This window comes from Ranitomeya variabilis, chromosome 4 (assembly GCF_051348905.1).
Source record: "Ranitomeya variabilis isolate aRanVar5 chromosome 4, aRanVar5.hap1, whole genome shotgun sequence".
NCBI classification, from domain to species: domain Eukaryota; kingdom Metazoa; phylum Chordata; class Amphibia; order Anura; family Dendrobatidae; genus Ranitomeya; species Ranitomeya variabilis.
In genome coordinates this window covers 736709384-736727786 of record NC_135235.1, presented here as the reverse complement: position 1 = coordinate 736727786, position 18403 = coordinate 736709384, and the positions used below count along the sequence as shown (strand labels likewise).

At 44.3% G+C, this 18403-nt stretch overlaps 1 protein-coding gene, 2 non-coding genes and 3 pseudogenes across 2 annotated transcripts; all 6 read right to left on the bottom strand.

The window, feature by feature from the left end:
• The window catches only part of LOC143768002 (uncharacterized), a 579067-nt gene that overhangs the window by 254567 nt on the left and 306097 nt on the right, over positions 1-18403 (bottom strand).
• Positions 1961-2154, bottom strand: LOC143771097 (U2 spliceosomal RNA). Its single transcript, XR_013214992.1, has one exon. It is a non-coding gene; the product is annotated as a U2 spliceosomal RNA (small nuclear RNA).
• Positions 3146-3346, bottom strand: LOC143770734 (U2 spliceosomal RNA; annotated as a pseudogene).
• On the bottom strand, positions 9529-9722 carry LOC143771096 (U2 spliceosomal RNA). The gene has a single exon (XR_013214991.1). It is a non-coding gene; the product is annotated as a U2 spliceosomal RNA (small nuclear RNA).
• LOC143770733 (U2 spliceosomal RNA) lies at positions 10714-10914 on the bottom strand (annotated as a pseudogene).
• On the bottom strand, positions 17099-17299 carry LOC143770732 (U2 spliceosomal RNA; annotated as a pseudogene).

The window sequence follows — 18403 nt, the reverse complement described above, 5'->3', positions numbered from 1 at the left end:
TTTGGTCCTATGTGGGCATCCTCGGAACATATGTCCATCCTCCCCGCATAGGTTACAAGCCTTCTTTTGAGGGCAATCCTTCATTAAGTGTCCGAGTTGGCCACAATTATTGCAGCGGAATGCCCTTCTTTCCACACAATTACCTTGGGTATGCCCCATCTTGCCACAGTTCCTGCAATACATAGGCATACCTGTGTAGAATAAGTAGCCACGGCTCTTCCCAATGGTGATGGTAGAGGGGGGATGCTCTGTTCCTCCAAAGCCCTCAGGATTTTTCTTCAGCCGCACCAGGAATTTCCGCTTGCCACACCAGAAACCAACGGCGTTTTTAACATTCCCTTGAAAGGTTACTTCATCGCAATAGCGACGCAAACAGGTTAAAATGTCCAATACTTCAACAAAAGGATTTGGAAAGAAAACAATCATTTGTACCTCCTCTTGGACGAAAAGCAGGGAGAAGACCAGGCCCTCCAGTTCATCAGCACAGATGTTGTCATTCACCTTTTGGACCAACTGCTGACAACAACCATGGCTCCTAAAGGTAATAGTATAAGTACCTTTCTGCTCATTGTCCTGAAAACAGAAGATGTCCTCTCTGCCGAACTCCAGGATCCCAAGAAGGACGGTGTTGCAAACGTAGCGGATTTCTTTCTCCTTCCTGTATCTCTCCAAGACCTCGATACGGACCGTGTTCCTCATCCGGGGTTCTCCCGATGCAAAGGTAAGTGCAGCCGGCATCCTTCCGAAAAAGAACTCCAGCTGTAAACACACAAAAAAAGGCTAGCGCCCTTTTAAGGCGATCGCAACTCGTTGCTCCGGACTAATCCTCTCTCCCTATAGCAGCAGGGGGGTGAAGCCCCTCCGAAGAGGAGCGATCCCCCCAGGCCGAGAGAGAGGGTACCGAAAGCACCCGACCTGACTACAATCTCTCAGTTAGACTGATTGATCGCAGCCATGAGGCCGAGAAGCGATACTGGAAACACTTTGCCGCGTGGGCCGCACTAAGGCCTACAACCGACACCCGTGGTGGAGACATAGCCAAAGATTGCCGCAGGGAAGACATTTTCAGAAACTCTGGGTGTATTCCCAATGACAGCTCTGGTGTGGGTGTGTGGGGGGGGGGGGTAGGTGGGTGTGTGTCTGTGTGTGTGTCTCTGTGTGTGATCGTTCACGCTGCGCACAACGCGCTTTGAATCTGCATAACTCCGCCTACTTTGACACACCCACCACTCCCATTGTGACTGCACGTGAAGGTTCCGTGCTAAGATTCTATCCACTGCAGGCAGCGCACCAGGTTGGTCAAAGGCATTAGAATACTCCTCCTCCTCACACAGGTGCAGATGGACAAGACAAGCAGATTCGAGAGCAGCACAGACACCAGTTTTCCTTTTTTTTCAAATACATATCATATCTACACCGCATTTGAAAGTCGGTGGTCTGGTCCACAAAAGGGAAACAATGCTTTCCAAAAGAATTCATGCATGCGGTGGTCACAAATGTGCTATGTATGGCAGAAGTACTCATTGGATACTTCAATTTAAATACCAAGTGCTGACAGCAGGCAGGCAGGCAGGCAGGCAGGCAGGCAGGCAGGCGGGCGCCTAATTTTGTAGATGGCACAATATATTATCAACACTGTAACAAAGGCCTAATTCAGGCCTACCTACATCTTCACACACCTGTTGCAACCTACAAAGACTGATTGATTGATTAATTGATTGATTGATTGATTGCTTGCATATTGGATGCAATACAATGCTTGACATACCTAGGTGAAAGCAAGGCACGGCACGGCACGGCACACAAAATGTTGCAATTGGCCAGGAGAAATCAAGCAAAACGTTACATTTGGCATGAGAAATGTGCTTTTTTGACCCTGAAACAAATTCCCATAAAGGGTTAAAGGACAACTTGCTCGTGCTGATTTCAATTCATTCTGTTTTTAGAAACCGGATCAGAGAAGATGTGCACTGTTCCCGGAAAGTCTGCAAGAACGGGTCAATGCGTGGAGTGGACAGAGCAAGCTCCTAGTCCATCTCCCGGTTCCAAAAAGCCATTTAATATGTGGTCCCCACATAGGGGACGTATCAGATATTAAACTGACAAGAACAGATACTACACTACATCTTAGCCGTGAGGAGGCCGAGAAGCGATACTGGAAATGCTTTGCCGCATGGGCCGCACCAAGGCCTACAACCGACACCCATGGTGGAGACATAGCCAAAGATTGCCGCAGGGAAGACATTTTCAGAAACTCTGGGTGTATTCCCAATGACAGCTCTGGTGTGGGTGTGTGGGGGGGGGGGGGGGTAGGTGGGTGTGTGTCTGTGTGTGTGTCTCTGTGTGTGATCGTTCACGCTGCGCACAACGCGCTTTGAATCTGCATAACTCCGCCTACTTTGACACACCCACCACTCCCATTGTGACTGCACGTGAAGGTTCCGTGCTAAGATTCTATCCACTGCAGGCAGCGCACCAGGTTGGTCAAAGGCATTAGAATACTCCTCCTCCTCACACAGGTGCAGATGGACAAGACAAGCAGATTCGAGAGCAGCACAGACACCAGTTTTCCTTTTTTTTCAAATACATATCATATCTACACCGCATTTGAAAGTCGGTGGTCTGGTCCACAAAAGGGAAACAATGCTTTCCAAAAGAATTCATGCATGCGGTGGTCACAAATGTGCTATGTATGGCAGAAGTACTCATTGGATACTTCAATTTAAATACCAAGTGCTGACAGCAGGCAGGCAGGCAGGCAGGCAGGCAGGCAGGCAGGCGGGCGCCTAATTTTGTAGATGGCACAATATATTATCAACACTGTAACAAAGGCCTAATTCAGGCCTACCTACATCTTCACACACCTGTTGCAACCTACAAAGACTGATTGATTGATTAATTGATTGATTGATTGATTGCTTGCATATTGGATGCAATACAATGCTTGACATACCTAGGTGAAAGCAAGGCACGGCACGGCACGGCACACAAAATGTTGCAATTGGCCAGGAGAAATCAAGCAAAACGTTACATTTGGCATGAGAAATGTGCTTTTTTGACCCTGAAACAAATTCCCATAAAGGGTTAAAGGACAACTTGCTCGTGCTGATTTCAATTCATTCTGTTTTTAGAAACCGGATCAGAGAAGATGTGCACTGTTCCCGGAAAGTCTGCAAGAACGGGTCAATGCGTGGAGTGGACAGAGCAAGCTCCTAGTCCATCTCCCGGTTCCAAAAAGCCATTTAATATGTGGTCCCCACATAGGGGACGTATCAGATATTAAACTGACAAGAACAGATAAGGTTTCAACAAAATTTTATTTAGTCATAAGACATAGAACAAGAAAATTTGAAACCTTTTGTGCAAAAGAAACATAAAAAATTACAATAATAAAATACAACAACATGAAACAACTTAATATAAAACAGTATTCCACATATAAAAACACCATCTACGATTCGCTTCTTTCTTCCCCACATCTTTAACATCCTTTAAAAAATAAATAAACATTTCACTAAAAGCCAATTTAATACAATCATTAACAGAGATAAAATCACGGTTAAAAAGTAGAATGTTTCTCACTTTCCAGATTGCATTTTTGGCACAGTTTATTATACACCAGCATATTTTGAACTGGTGTGTAGTGGGGCAATTAAAAAGTCCATATAAAACATACTCATAGCTAAAATCTTTAAGACCACATACCCATTTTAAAAGTATCCCAAATCTCCCCCAAAGTTCTTGTGCAAAACAGCAGTTCCAAAAAAGGTGTAAAACAGTCTCATCCTCTCGGCAAGAGTCTCTTGGGCACTTTGCCCGCGCCGCCAGGCCTCTCCTATGCTGGAAGTCTCTGGTTGGGAGGCACTGGCGGGCAGCCATCCATGCAAGGTCTTTGTGAATGTTGGCCAAGAATTTCCCAAAGACGTTCCTCCACACACGCTTGGATCTACTCCATGAGAAGTTGCTCACAGGGGACACTCCTTCTTCTCTTCTCAGATGAACCATCAATTTTCTTCTGTCCAGAAGGAGATCGGCATCCAAGTCCTTTAATTTATGAGTCCTTATCACCTTTTCTAAAACAATAAAATGCTTGGGCGGGCATAATAAAATGGGTGCTGATAAACATGGTCTGAACCATTTTTTAAAAATAAAACCACAAGTATATTTTAAAAACAGACTAAAAGTAGAATTAGTGTTAAAAACTTTAAAACAAAAACAAAAGAAATTTACATACAAATACAGATGCAAGTCAGGGACATCTTTTCCTCCATTTTGTTGTTTTTTATACATCTCCGTTCGCCTCAGCTTTTCCATTTTTGATCCCCAAATGAACATAAAGATACATCGAGTTAGTTTTTTTAGCATCAACTCAGAAGGGGGATATACCATGGCAATATAAAGCATCATTGGCAACAAAACAGATTTAATGATTAAAATTTTTCCCTCAATTGACAAGCTTCTCAAATTCCAGAAGGAGAGTTTTTTCACTATTTTATGTTGTACCTCCTCCCAGCTCACGTGTCCATCATTTTTAGCGTCAAATACAATTCCCAAGATTTTAACATTGTCGTGCTTCAATTTCACTGCTGGTAGGTCATTTGTATCCCAGGAACCCAAAATCAAACATTCAGTTTTATTAAAATTCATTTTAAAACCTGAAGCCTGACTAAAAAAATTGGTGCACATTACCACTCTCCGAAGTGAAGCAGGGTCTGTACAGATGGCAGTAACATCATCCATGTAGGCAAATACTTTGACTTGGGCCCCTCCTCCACCCGGAATAGGAACCCCTCGGACCACTTTGTCTCTCCGGATCATACACAGCAGGGGTTCCATAGCACAAATAAAAAGAATTGGGGATAATGGACACCCCTGCTTCACTCCGGATTCCAACGGGATAAAATCTGTTAAAAAGCCATTGACAGAAATTTGAGAAAACACATTATTATATAAAATCATAATACGAGATAAAAACATGTCGGGGATCGCCATTTGTTTTAAAACTTTAAAAAGATACTCATGCGAGACCCTGTCAAACGCCTTTTCAAAGTCCAGCGCCAACAGGGCCAGGCTCTGACTTCTATCCCTAGAGTACCATATTACATCTCTGATCACATTTAAAATCTCAGCAATATTCCTCCCTGGTACTCCACATACTTGTTCGGGTTGTATCAGTTTATTAATAACAGTTTTAAAACGACAAGCAATAATTTTGGCTAAAACTTTATAATCCATGTTGAGGAGGGTGATAGGCCTCCAATTCTTGAGGTCATCACGAGCGCCCTTTTTCTTATAAATTAAGGACACTATCCCCCTCCTCCATGACTTCGGCAGCTCTGAACACATAAAAACCTCTTTAAAAAGTGCTAAAAGATCCTCCTTTAAAACATCCCAAAAAGTCAAATAAAATTCAACAGGTAGACCATCTGCTCCTGGGGCTTTCCCTTTTGAAAAACTTTTAAAAACACTAAAAAGTTCTTCCATGCTGACATCATCTATTAAAAACCCCTGGTCTACAGAACTTAACTTAAAATCTAGGATATTAAGAGCATCTTGTAAAAACACATTATTTACACTTTTTTTACTAAAAAGGTCTCTATAAAAATTAAAAGCCACCTTCTTCATACCTTCCACAGTTGTTTCTCCATCAAGACAGGTGATCGTCTCCTTTTTCTCCATCACTTTTTTAAAAAAGAAACGTGTACACTTCTCACCTTCTTCTAAATGTTTCACTTTGGAATTAAAAATTATTTCTTTACCTTTTTGATCTAGGCACAATTGTATTTCAGTTTTTAGGCTTGCAATATCATCTTCCACCTCTAGTCCTATCTCTTTAAATTTATGGAGAGTTTGCAGTCTCATATTTAAATTTACATAAATCTGCTTTTTCAGCCGCGCCTTCCTCTTTCCAGCCCTGATAAAAAAAAACCTTATTTTATCTTTGATCACTTCCCACCAGGATAGGATTTTAATATATGGAGGCCTTAGCTGTCTCCATTCCTGGTAGGCGTTACAGAAGTCTGACCTCACCTGAGGGTCTTCCAGCAAATGGACTCCCAGGCGCCATAAACCTCTATTTATCCTCAGCTCTCCTTGATACTCTATCTTTAAGCTTAAAATTTTATGATCAGAGAATAAATTAGGCATTAAAACAAATTGTACAGGGCTAAAATCCTCAGATAAAAACATAAAATCGATCCTGGAAGCCACTCCCCGACCGGACCATGTAAATCCTGGGTCCGTCGGCGAAAGCGACCTCCAGGCATCGCATAACTTAAAATCAGTCTGCAAGCTATTTAGTAAAAAACACGACTTATCTATCTTACGGATTGGGTCACCCCCTCCTCGGCGCTCATTCACATTCAGGCAATTAAAATCCCCGGCTATTAAGAGAGGAGATGACCCTACACAGAAAACCGGTAAAATTTCAAACAAACGTATACGCTCCTGTTTATCTGGTGGAGCGTACACATTAATGACACGGAAATTAAAATTATTAAAACACAAATGTACTAGGATAGCTCTGCCGGGTACAATCTCAGTAACAGAGGAGATGATGATGTTATTACCTCGGCAGAGCAGACCCACACCAGCAGACTTGTTCTCGTTTGAGCCCGACCATACAGAGGGCCCTAGTTTCCAGTCCTTTTTTATCTCGTTATACCGGATTCCATGCTGCAGACCACACTCCTGTAAAAAACATATGTCAAAGTCTAATGTTTCAAAAAAATCAAAAAGAGCAGCCCTGCGGACAGGGCTCTTTAGAGATCTCACATTAAGTGAGAGACACCTCATGGATGGCATTTATGTCATGGGGGAGGAGAGCTATCCTCAATGGTTTCCATGTAATCATCAATCACTTCTGGCAGTGAAGGAAGAGAGTCAATGTTCTGGGGATCCGAGGAACCAGGCAGTGGATACCCAGAAGAGTCCGTGTTCAGCCACATGTCTCCGCTGGGAAAACACACATCCGGAGATTCTGGATTGGCCTCCAGAAGAGTATCCCCCCGCAGCTTCTTTCCAGACGGCTCAGACAGCTCACTCGTGCAGTCGTCCTCTGTGATAGCTACATGGCCTCTTACTTCCTGGGGGACCTCCAGATCTGACACGATGACCGTATCCACACCATCACCTGTAGGAGAAAAAACTGTGGTCTGCTGGCTCGAGTCCCTGGGAAAGACTGGGGTCTTCGCCACAGTGCCCCCCACCGCCAACATAGTGGGGGCGCTCTGCTCCAACACACCAGTCTCATTCGAGACCTTCGACACAAGGGTTACCTCCCCAACGGGAGAGTCCCCCTGCTCCAGTCTCTGGGTGGTCCGCCCTCCGCCCTTTTTCCGGGACTTCGACACAGGAGGGCCTCCCTGAGGGCCACCACACTCCTGCTCCGTCCCCACCTTCTCCTCTGCGCCCTTGGCCTTCTCAGCCGCCTCCCCTGCTGTAGGAACAGTGGGACTTGGCTCAGGCCTTACTCCGGTCTCTGGGATATTCAGCACAGCATGGACCGGGACAATAGCTGGTTCCTGCCTTGGCACGGGTCTCTCAGCCGCCTCTGCATACGTACGGACTTTGGTCCTATGTGGGCATCCTCGGAACATATGTCCATCCTCCCCGCATAGGTTACAAGCCTTCTTTTGAGGGCAATCCTTCATTAAGTGTCCGAGTTGGCCACAATTATTGCAGCGGAATGCCCTTCTTTCCACACAATTACCTTGGGTATGCCCCATCTTGCCACAGTTCCTGCAATACATAGGCATACCTGTGTAGAATAAGTAGCCACGGCTCTTCCCAATGGTGATGGTAGAGGGGGGATGCTCTGTTCCTCCAAAGCCCTCAGGATTTTTCTTCAGCCGCACCAGGAATTTCCGCTTGCCACACCAGAAACCAACGGCGTTTTTAACATTCCCTTGAAAGGTTACTTCATCGCAATAGCGACGCAAACAGGTTAAAATGTCCAATACTTCAACAAAAGGATTTGGAAAGAAAACAATCATTTGTACCTCCTCTTGGACGAAAAGCAGGGAGAAGACCAGGCCCTCCAGTTCATCAGCACAGATGTTGTCATTCACCTTTTGGACCAACTGCTGACAACAACCATGGCTCCTAAAGGTAATAGTATAAGTACCTTTCTGCTCATTGTCCTGAAAACAGAAGATGTCCTCTCTGCCGAACTCCAGGATCCCAAGAAGGACGGTGTTGCAAACGTAGCGGATTTCTTTCTCCTTCCTGTATCTCTCCAAGACCTCGATACGGACCGTGTTCCTCATCCGGGGTTCTCCCGATGCAAAGGTAAGTGCAGCCGGCATCCTTCCGAAAAAGAACTCCAGCTGTAAACACACAAAAAAAGGCTAGCGCCCTTTTAAGGCGATCGCAACTCGTTGCTCCGGACTAATCCTCTCTCCCTATAGCAGCAGGGGGGTGAAGCCCCTCCGAAGAGGAGCGATCCCCCCAGGCCGAGAGAGAGGGTACCGAAAGCACCCGACCTGACTACAATCTCTCAGTTAGACTGATTGATCGCAGCCATGAGGCCGAGAAGCGATACTGGAAACACTTTGCCGCGTGGGCCGCACTAAGGCCTACAACCGACACCCGTGGTGGAGACATAGCCAAAGATTGCCGCAGGGAAGACATTTTCAGAAACTCTGGGTGTATTCCCAATGACAGCTCTGGTGTGGGTGTGTGGGGGGGGGGGGTAGGTGGGTGTGTGTCTGTGTGTGTGTCTCTGTGTGTGATCGTTCACGCTGCGCACAACGCGCTTTGAATCTGCATAACTCCGCCTACTTTGACACACCCACCACTCCCATTGTGACTGCACGTGAAGGTTCCGTGCTAAGATTCTATCCACTGCAGGCAGCGCACCAGGTTGGTCAAAGGCATTAGAATACTCCTCCTCCTCACACAGGTGCAGATGGACAAGACAAGCAGATTCGAGAGCAGCACAGACACCAGTTTTCCTTTTTTTTCAAATACATATCATATCTACACCGCATTTGAAAGTCGGTGGTCTGGTCCACAAAAGGGAAACAATGCTTTCCAAAAGAATTCATGCATGCGGTGGTCACAAATGTGCTATGTATGGCAGAAGTACTCATTGGATACTTCAATTTAAATACCAAGTGCTGACAGCAGGCAGGCAGGCAGGCAGGCAGGCAGGCAGGCAGGCGGGCGCCTAATTTTGTAGATGGCACAATATATTATCAACACTGTAACAAAGGCCTAATTCAGGCCTACCTACATCTTCACACACCTGTTGCAACCTACAAAGACTGATTGATTGATTAATTGATTGATTGATTGATTGCTTGCATATTGGATGCAATACAATGCTTGACATACCTAGGTGAAAGCAAGGCACGGCACGGCACGGCACACAAAATGTTGCAATTGGCCAGGAGAAATCAAGCAAAACGTTACATTTGGCATGAGAAATGTGCTTTTTTGACCCTGAAACAAATTCCCATAAAGGGTTAAAGGACAACTTGCTCGTGCTGATTTCAATTCATTCTGTTTTTAGAAACCGGATCAGAGAAGATGTGCACTGTTCCCGGAAAGTCTGCAAGAACGGGTCAATGCGTGGAGTGGACAGAGCAAGCTCCTAGTCCATCTCCCGGTTCCAAAAAGCCATTTAATATGTGGTCCCCACATAGGGGACGTATCAGATATTAAACTGACAAGAACAGATACTACACTACATCTTAGCCGTGAGGAGGCCGAGAAGCGATACTGGAAATGCTTTGCCGCATGGGCCGCACCAAGGCCTACAACCGACACCCATGGTGGAGACATAGCCAAAGATTGCCGCAGGGAAGACATTTTCAGAAACTCTGGGTGTATTCCCAATGACAGCTCTGGTGTGGGTGTGTGGGGGGGGGGGGGGGTAGGTGGGTGTGTGTCTGTGTGTGTGTCTCTGTGTGTGATCGTTCACGCTGCGCACAACGCGCTTTGAATCTGCATAACTCCGCCTACTTTGACACACCCACCACTCCCATTGTGACTGCACGTGAAGGTTCCGTGCTAAGATTCTATCCACTGCAGGCAGCGCACCAGGTTGGTCAAAGGCATTAGAATACTCCTCCTCCTCACACAGGTGCAGATGGACAAGACAAGCAGATTCGAGAGCAGCACAGACACCAGTTTTCCTTTTTTTTCAAATACATATCATATCTACACCGCATTTGAAAGTCGGTGGTCTGGTCCACAAAAGGGAAACAATGCTTTCCAAAAGAATTCATGCATGCGGTGGTCACAAATGTGCTATGTATGGCAGAAGTACTCATTGGATACTTCAATTTAAATACCAAGTGCTGACAGCAGGCAGGCAGGCAGGCAGGCAGGCAGGCAGGCAGGCGGGCGCCTAATTTTGTAGATGGCACAATATATTATCAACACTGTAACAAAGGCCTAATTCAGGCCTACCTACATCTTCACACACCTGTTGCAACCTACAAAGACTGATTGATTGATTAATTGATTGATTGATTGATTGCTTGCATATTGGATGCAATACAATGCTTGACATACCTAGGTGAAAGCAAGGCACGGCACGGCACGGCACACAAAATGTTGCAATTGGCCAGGAGAAATCAAGCAAAACGTTACATTTGGCATGAGAAATGTGCTTTTTTGACCCTGAAACAAATTCCCATAAAGGGTTAAAGGACAACTTGCTCGTGCTGATTTCAATTCATTCTGTTTTTAGAAACCGGATCAGAGAAGATGTGCACTGTTCCCGGAAAGTCTGCAAGAACGGGTCAATGCGTGGAGTGGACAGAGCAAGCTCCTAGTCCATCTCCCGGTTCCAAAAAGCCATTTAATATGTGGTCCCCACATAGGGGACGTATCAGATATTAAACTGACAAGAACAGATAAGGTTTCAACAAAATTTTATTTAGTCATAAGACATAGAACAAGAAAATTTGAAACCTTTTGTGCAAAAGAAACATAAAAAATTACAATAATAAAATACAACAACATGAAACAACTTAATATAAAACAGTATTCCACATATAAAAACACCATCTACGATTCGCTTCTTTCTTCCCCACATCTTTAACATCCTTTAAAAAATAAATAAACATTTCACTAAAAGCCAATTTAATACAATCATTAACAGAGATAAAATCACGGTTAAAAAGTAGAATGTTTCTCACTTTCCAGATTGCATTTTTGGCACAGTTTATTATACACCAGCATATTTTGAACTGGTGTGTAGTGGGGCAATTAAAAAGTCCATATAAAACATACTCATAGCTAAAATCTTTAAGACCACATACCCATTTTAAAAGTATCCCAAATCTCCCCCAAAGTTCTTGTGCAAAACAGCAGTTCCAAAAAAGGTGTAAAACAGTCTCATCCTCTCGGCAAGAGTCTCTTGGGCACTTTGCCCGCGCCGCCAGGCCTCTCCTATGCTGGAAGTCTCTGGTTGGGAGGCACTGGCGGGCAGCCATCCATGCAAGGTCTTTGTGAATGTTGGCCAAGAATTTCCCAAAGACGTTCCTCCACACACGCTTGGATCTACTCCATGAGAAGTTGCTCACAGGGGACACTCCTTCTTCTCTTCTCAGATGAACCATCAATTTTCTTCTGTCCAGAAGGAGATCGGCATCCAAGTCCTTTAATTTATGAGTCCTTATCACCTTTTCTAAAACAATAAAATGCTTGGGCGGGCATAATAAAATGGGTGCTGATAAACATGGTCTGAACCATTTTTTAAAAATAAAACCACAAGTATATTTTAAAAACAGACTAAAAGTAGAATTAGTGTTAAAAACTTTAAAACAAAAACAAAAGAAATTTACATACAAATACAGATGCAAGTCAGGGACATCTTTTCCTCCATTTTGTTGTTTTTTATACATCTCCGTTCGCCTCAGCTTTTCCATTTTTGATCCCCAAATGAACATAAAGATACATCGAGTTAGTTTTTTTAGCATCAACTCAGAAGGGGGATATACCATGGCAATATAAAGCATCATTGGCAACAAAACAGATTTAATGATTAAAATTTTTCCCTCAATTGACAAGCTTCTCAAATTCCAGAAGGAGAGTTTTTTCACTATTTTATGTTGTACCTCCTCCCAGCTCACGTGTCCATCATTTTTAGCGTCAAATACAATTCCCAAGATTTTAACATTGTCGTGCTTCAATTTCACTGCTGGTAGGTCATTTGTATCCCAGGAACCCAAAATCAAACATTCAGTTTTATTAAAATTCATTTTAAAACCTGAAGCCTGACTAAAAAAATTGGTGCACATTACCACTCTCCGAAGTGAAGCAGGGTCTGTACAGATGGCAGTAACATCATCCATGTAGGCAAATACTTTGACTTGGGCCCCTCCTCCACCCGGAATAGGAACCCCTCGGACCACTTTGTCTCTCCGGATCATACACAGCAGGGGTTCCATAGCACAAATAAAAAGAATTGGGGATAATGGACACCCCTGCTTCACTCCGGATTCCAACGGGATAAAATCTGTTAAAAAGCCATTGACAGAAATTTGAGAAAACACATTATTATATAAAATCATAATACGAGATAAAAACATGTCGGGGATCGCCATTTGTTTTAAAACTTTAAAAAGATACTCATGCGAGACCCTGTCAAACGCCTTTTCAAAGTCCAGCGCCAACAGGGCCAGGCTCTGACTTCTATCCCTAGAGTACCATATTACATCTCTGATCACATTTAAAATCTCAGCAATATTCCTCCCTGGTACTCCACATACTTGTTCGGGTTGTATCAGTTTATTAATAACAGTTTTAAAACGACAAGCAATAATTTTGGCTAAAACTTTATAATCCATGTTGAGGAGGGTGATAGGCCTCCAATTCTTGAGGTCATCACGAGCGCCCTTTTTCTTATAAATTAAGGACACTATCCCCCTCCTCCATGACTTCGGCAGCTCTGAACACATAAAAACCTCTTTAAAAAGTGCTAAAAGATCCTCCTTTAAAACATCCCAAAAAGTCAAATAAAATTCAACAGGTAGACCATCTGCTCCTGGGGCTTTCCCTTTTGAAAAACTTTTAAAAACACTAAAAAGTTCTTCCATGCTGACATCATCTATTAAAAACCCCTGGTCTACAGAACTTAACTTAAAATCTAGGATATTAAGAGCATCTTGTAAAAACACATTATTTACACTTTTTTTACTAAAAAGGTCTCTATAAAAATTAAAAGCCACCTTCTTCATACCTTCCACAGTTGTTTCTCCATCAAGACAGGTGATCGTCTCCTTTTTCTCCATCACTTTTTTAAAAAAGAAACGTGTACACTTCTCACCTTCTTCTAAATGTTTCACTTTGGAATTAAAAATTATTTCTTTACCTTTTTGATCTAGGCACAATTGTATTTCAGTTTTTAGGCTTGCAATATCATCTTCCACCTCTAGTCCTATCTCTTTAAATTTATGGAGAGTTTGCAGTCTCATATTTAAATTTACATAAATCTGCTTTTTCAGCCGCGCCTTCCTCTTTCCAGCCCTGATAAAAAAAAACCTTATTTTATCTTTGATCACTTCCCACCAGGATAGGATTTTAATATATGGAGGCCTTAGCTGTCTCCATTCCTGGTAGGCGTTACAGAAGTCTGACCTCACCTGAGGGTCTTCCAGCAAATGGACTCCCAGGCGCCATAAACCTCTATTTATCCTCAGCTCTCCTTGATACTCTATCTTTAAGCTTAAAATTTTATGATCAGAGAATAAATTAGGCATTAAAACAAATTGTACAGGGCTAAAATCCTCAGATAAAAACATAAAATCGATCCTGGAAGCCACTCCCCGACCGGACCATGTAAATCCTGGGTCCGTCGGCGAAAGCGACCTCCAGGCATCGCATAACTTAAAATCAGTCTGCAAGCTATTTAGTAAAAAACACGACTTATCTATCTTACGGATTGGGTCACCCCCTCCTCGGCGCTCATTCACATTCAGGCAATTAAAATCCCCGGCTATTAAGAGAGGAGATGACCCTACACAGAAAACCGGTAAAATTTCAAACAAACGTATACGCTCCTGTTTATCTGGTGGAGCGTACACATTAATGACACGGAAATTAAAATTATTAAAACACAAATGTACTAGGATAGCTCTGCCGGGTACAATCTCAGTAACAGAGGAGATGATGATGTTATTACCTCGGCAGAGCAGACCCACACCAGCAGACTTGTTCTCGTTTGAGCCCGACCATACAGAGGGCCCTAGTTTCCAGTCCTTTTTTATCTCGTTATACCGGATTCCATGCTGCAGACCACACTCCTGTAAAAAACATATGTCAAAGTCTAATGTTTCAAAAAAATCAAAAAGAGCAGCCCTGCGGACAGGGCTCTTTAGAGATCTCACATTAAGTGAGAGACACCTCATGGATGGCATTTATGTCATGGGGGAGGAGAGCTATCCTCAATGGTTTCCATGTAATCATCAATCACTTCTGGCAGTGAAGGAAGAGAGTCAATGTTCTGGGGATCCGAGGAACCAGGCAGTGGATACCCAGAAGAGTCCGTGTTCAGCCACATGTCTCCGCTGGGAAAACACACATCCGGAGATTCTGGATTGGCCTCCAGAAGAGTATCCCCCCGCAGCTTCTTTCCAGACGGCTCAGACAGCTCACTCGTGCAGTCGTCCTCTGTGATAGCTACATGGCCTCTTACTTCCTGGGGGACCTCCAGATCTGACACGATGACCGTATCCACACCATCACCTGTAGGAGAAAAAACTGTGGTCTGCTGGCTCGAGTCCCTGGGAAAGACTGGGGTCTTCGCCACAGTGCCCCCCACCGCCAACATAGTGGGGGCGCTCTGCTCCAACACACCAGTCTCATTCGAGACCTTCGACACAAGGGTTACCTCCCCAACGGGAGAGTCCCCCTGCTCCAGTCTCTGGGTGGTCCGCCCTCCGCCCTTTTTCCGGGACTTCGACACAGGAGGGCCTCCCTGAGGGCCACCACACTCCTGCTCCGTCCCCACCTTCTCCTCTGCGCCCTTGGCCTTCTCAGCCGCCTCCCCTGCTGTAGGAACAGTGGGACTTGGCTCAGGCCTTACTCCGGTCTCTGGGATATTCAGCACAGCATGGACCGGGACAATAGCTGGTTCCTGCCTTGGCACGGGTCTCTCAGCCGCCTCTGCATACGTACGGACTTTGGTCCTATGTGGGCATCCTCGGAACATATGTCCATCCTCCCCGCATAGGTTACAAGCCTTCTTTTGAGGGCAATCCTTCATTAAGTGTCCGAGTTGGCCACAATTATTGCAGCGGAATGCCCTTCTTTCCACACAATTACCTTGGGTATGCCCCATCTTGCCACAGTTCCTGCAATACATAGGCATACCTGTGTAGAATAAGTAGCCACGGCTCTTCCCAATGGTGATGGTAGAGGGGGGATGCTCTGTTCCTCCAAAGCCCTCAGGATTTTTCTTCAGCCGCACCAGGAATTTCCGCTTGCCACACCAGAAACCAACGGCGTTTTTAACATTCCCTTGAAAGGTTACTTCATCGCAATAGCGACGCAAACAGGTTAAAATGTCCAATACTTCAACAAAAGGATTTGGAAAGAAAACAATCATTTGTACCTCCTCTTGGACGAAAAGCAGGGAGAAGACCAGGCCCTCCAGTTCATCAGCACAGATGTTGTCATTCACCTTTTGGACCAACTGCTGACAACAACCATGGCTCCTAAAGGTAATAGTATAAGTACCTTTCTGCTCATTGTCCTGAAAACAGAAGATGTCCTCTCTGCCGAACTCCAGGATCCCAAGAAGGACGGTGTTGCAAACGTAGCGGATTTCTTTCTCCTTCCTGTATCTCTCCAAGACCTCGATACGGACCGTGTTCCTCATCCGGGGTTCTCCCGATGCAAAGGTAAGTGCAGCCGGCATCCTTCCGAAAAAGAACTCCAGCTGTAAACACACAAAAAAAGGCTAGCGCCCTTTTAAGGCGATCGCAACTCGTTGCTCCGGACTAATCCTCTCTCCCTATAGCAGCAGGGGGGTGAAGCCCCTCCGAAGAGGAGCGATCCCCCCAGGCCGAGAGAGAGGGTACCGAAAGCACCCGACCTGACTACAATCTCTCAGTTAGACTGATTGATCGCAGCCATGAGGCCGAGAAGCGATACTGGAAACACTTTGCCGCGTGGGCCGCACTAAGGCCTACAACCGACACCCGTGGTGGAGACATAGCCAAAGATTGCCGCAGGGAAGACATTTTCAGAAACTCTGGGTGTATTCCCAATGACAGCTCTGGTGTGGGTGTGTGGGGGGGGGGGGGGTAGGTGGGTGTGTGTCTGTGTGTGTGTCTCTGTGTGTGATCGTTCACGCTGCGCACAACGCGCTTTGAATCTGCATAACTCCGCCTACTTTGACACACCCACCACTCCCATTGTGACTGCACGTGAAGGTTCCGTGCTAAGATTCTATCCACTGCAGGCAGCGCACCAGGTTGGTCAAAGGCATTAGAATACTCCTCCTCCTCACACAGGTGCAGATGGACAAGACAAGCAGATTCGAGAGCAGCACAGACACCAGTTTTCCTTTTTTTTCAAATACATATCATATCTACACCGCATTTGAAAGTCGGTGGTCTGGTCCACAAAAGGGAAACAATGCTTTCCAAAAGAATTCATGCATGCGGTGGTCACAAATGTGCTATGTATGGCAGAAGTACTCATTGGATACTTCAATTTAAATACCAAGTGCTGACAGCAGGCAGGCAGGCAGGCAGGCAGGCAGGCAGGCAGGCGGGCGCCTAATTTTGTAGATGGCACAATATATTATCAACACTGTAACAAAGGCCTAATTCAGGCCTACCTACATCTTCACACACCTGTTGCAACCTACAAAGACTGATTGATTGATTAATTGATTGATTGATTGATTGCTTGCATATTGGATGCAATACAATGCTTGACATACCTAGGTGAAAGCAAGGCACGGCACGGCACGGCACACAAAATGTTGCAATTGGCCAGGAGAAATCAAGCAAAACGTTACATTTGGCATGAGAAATGTGCTTTTTTGACCCTGAAACAAATTCCCATAAAGGGTTAAAGGACAACTTGCTCGTGCTGATTTCAATTCATTCTGTTTTTAGAAACCGGATCAGAGAAGATGTGCACTGTTCCCGGAAAGTCTGCAAGAACGGGTCAATGCGTGGAGTGGACAGAGCAAGCTCCTAGTCCATCTCCCGGTTCCAAAAAGCCATTTAATATGTGGTCCCCACATAGGGGACGTATCAGATATTAAACTGACAAGAACAGATAAGGTTTCAACAAAATTTTATTTAGTCATAAGACATAGAACAAGAAAATTTGAAACCTTTTGTGCAAAAGAAACATAAAAAATTACAATAATAAAATACAACAACATGAAACAACTTAATATAAAACAGTATTCCACATATAAAAACACCATCTACGATTCGCTTCTTTCTTCCCCACATCTTTAACATCCTTTAAAAAATAAATAAACATTTCACTAAAAGCCAATTTAATACAATCATTAACAGAGATAAAATCACGGTTAAAAAGTAGAATGTTTCTCACTTTCCAGATTGCATTTTTGGCACAGTTTATTATACACCAGCATATTTTGAACTGGTGTGTAGTGGGGCAATTAAAAAGTCCATATAAAACATACTCATAGCTAAAATCTTTAAGACCACATACCCATTTTAAAAGTATCCCAAATCTCCCCCAAAGTTCTTGTGCAAAACAGCAGTTCCAAAAAAGGTGTAAAACAGTCTCATCCTCTCGGCAAGAGTCTCTTGGGCACTTTGCCCGCGCCGCCAGGCCTCTCCTATGCTGGAAGTCTCTGGTTGGGAGGCACTGGCGGGCAGCCATCCATGCAAGGTCTTTGTGAATGTTGGCCAAGAATTTCCCAAAGACGTTCCTCCACACACGCTTGGATCTACTCCATGAGAAGTTGCTCACAGGGGACACTCCTTCTTCTCTTCTCAGATGAACCATCAATTTTCTTCTGTCCAGAAGGAGATCGGCATCCAAGTCCTTTAATTTATGAGTCCTTATCACCTTTTCTAAAACAATAAAATGCTTGGGCGGGCATAATAAAATGGGTGCTGATAAACATGGTCTGAACCATTTTTTAAAAATAAAACCACAAGTATATTTTAAAAACAGACTAAAAGTAGAATTAGTGTTAAAAACTTTAAAACAAAAACAAAAGAAATTTACATACAAATACAGATGCAAGTCAGGGACATCTTTTCCTCCATTTTGTTGTTTTTTATACATCTCCGTTCGCCTCAGCTTTTCCATTTTTGATCCCCAAATGAACATAAAGATACATCGAGTTAGTTTTTTTAGCATCAACTCAGAAGGGGGATATACCATGGCAATATAAAGCATCATTGGCAACAAAACAGATTTAATGATTAAAATTTTTCCCTCAATT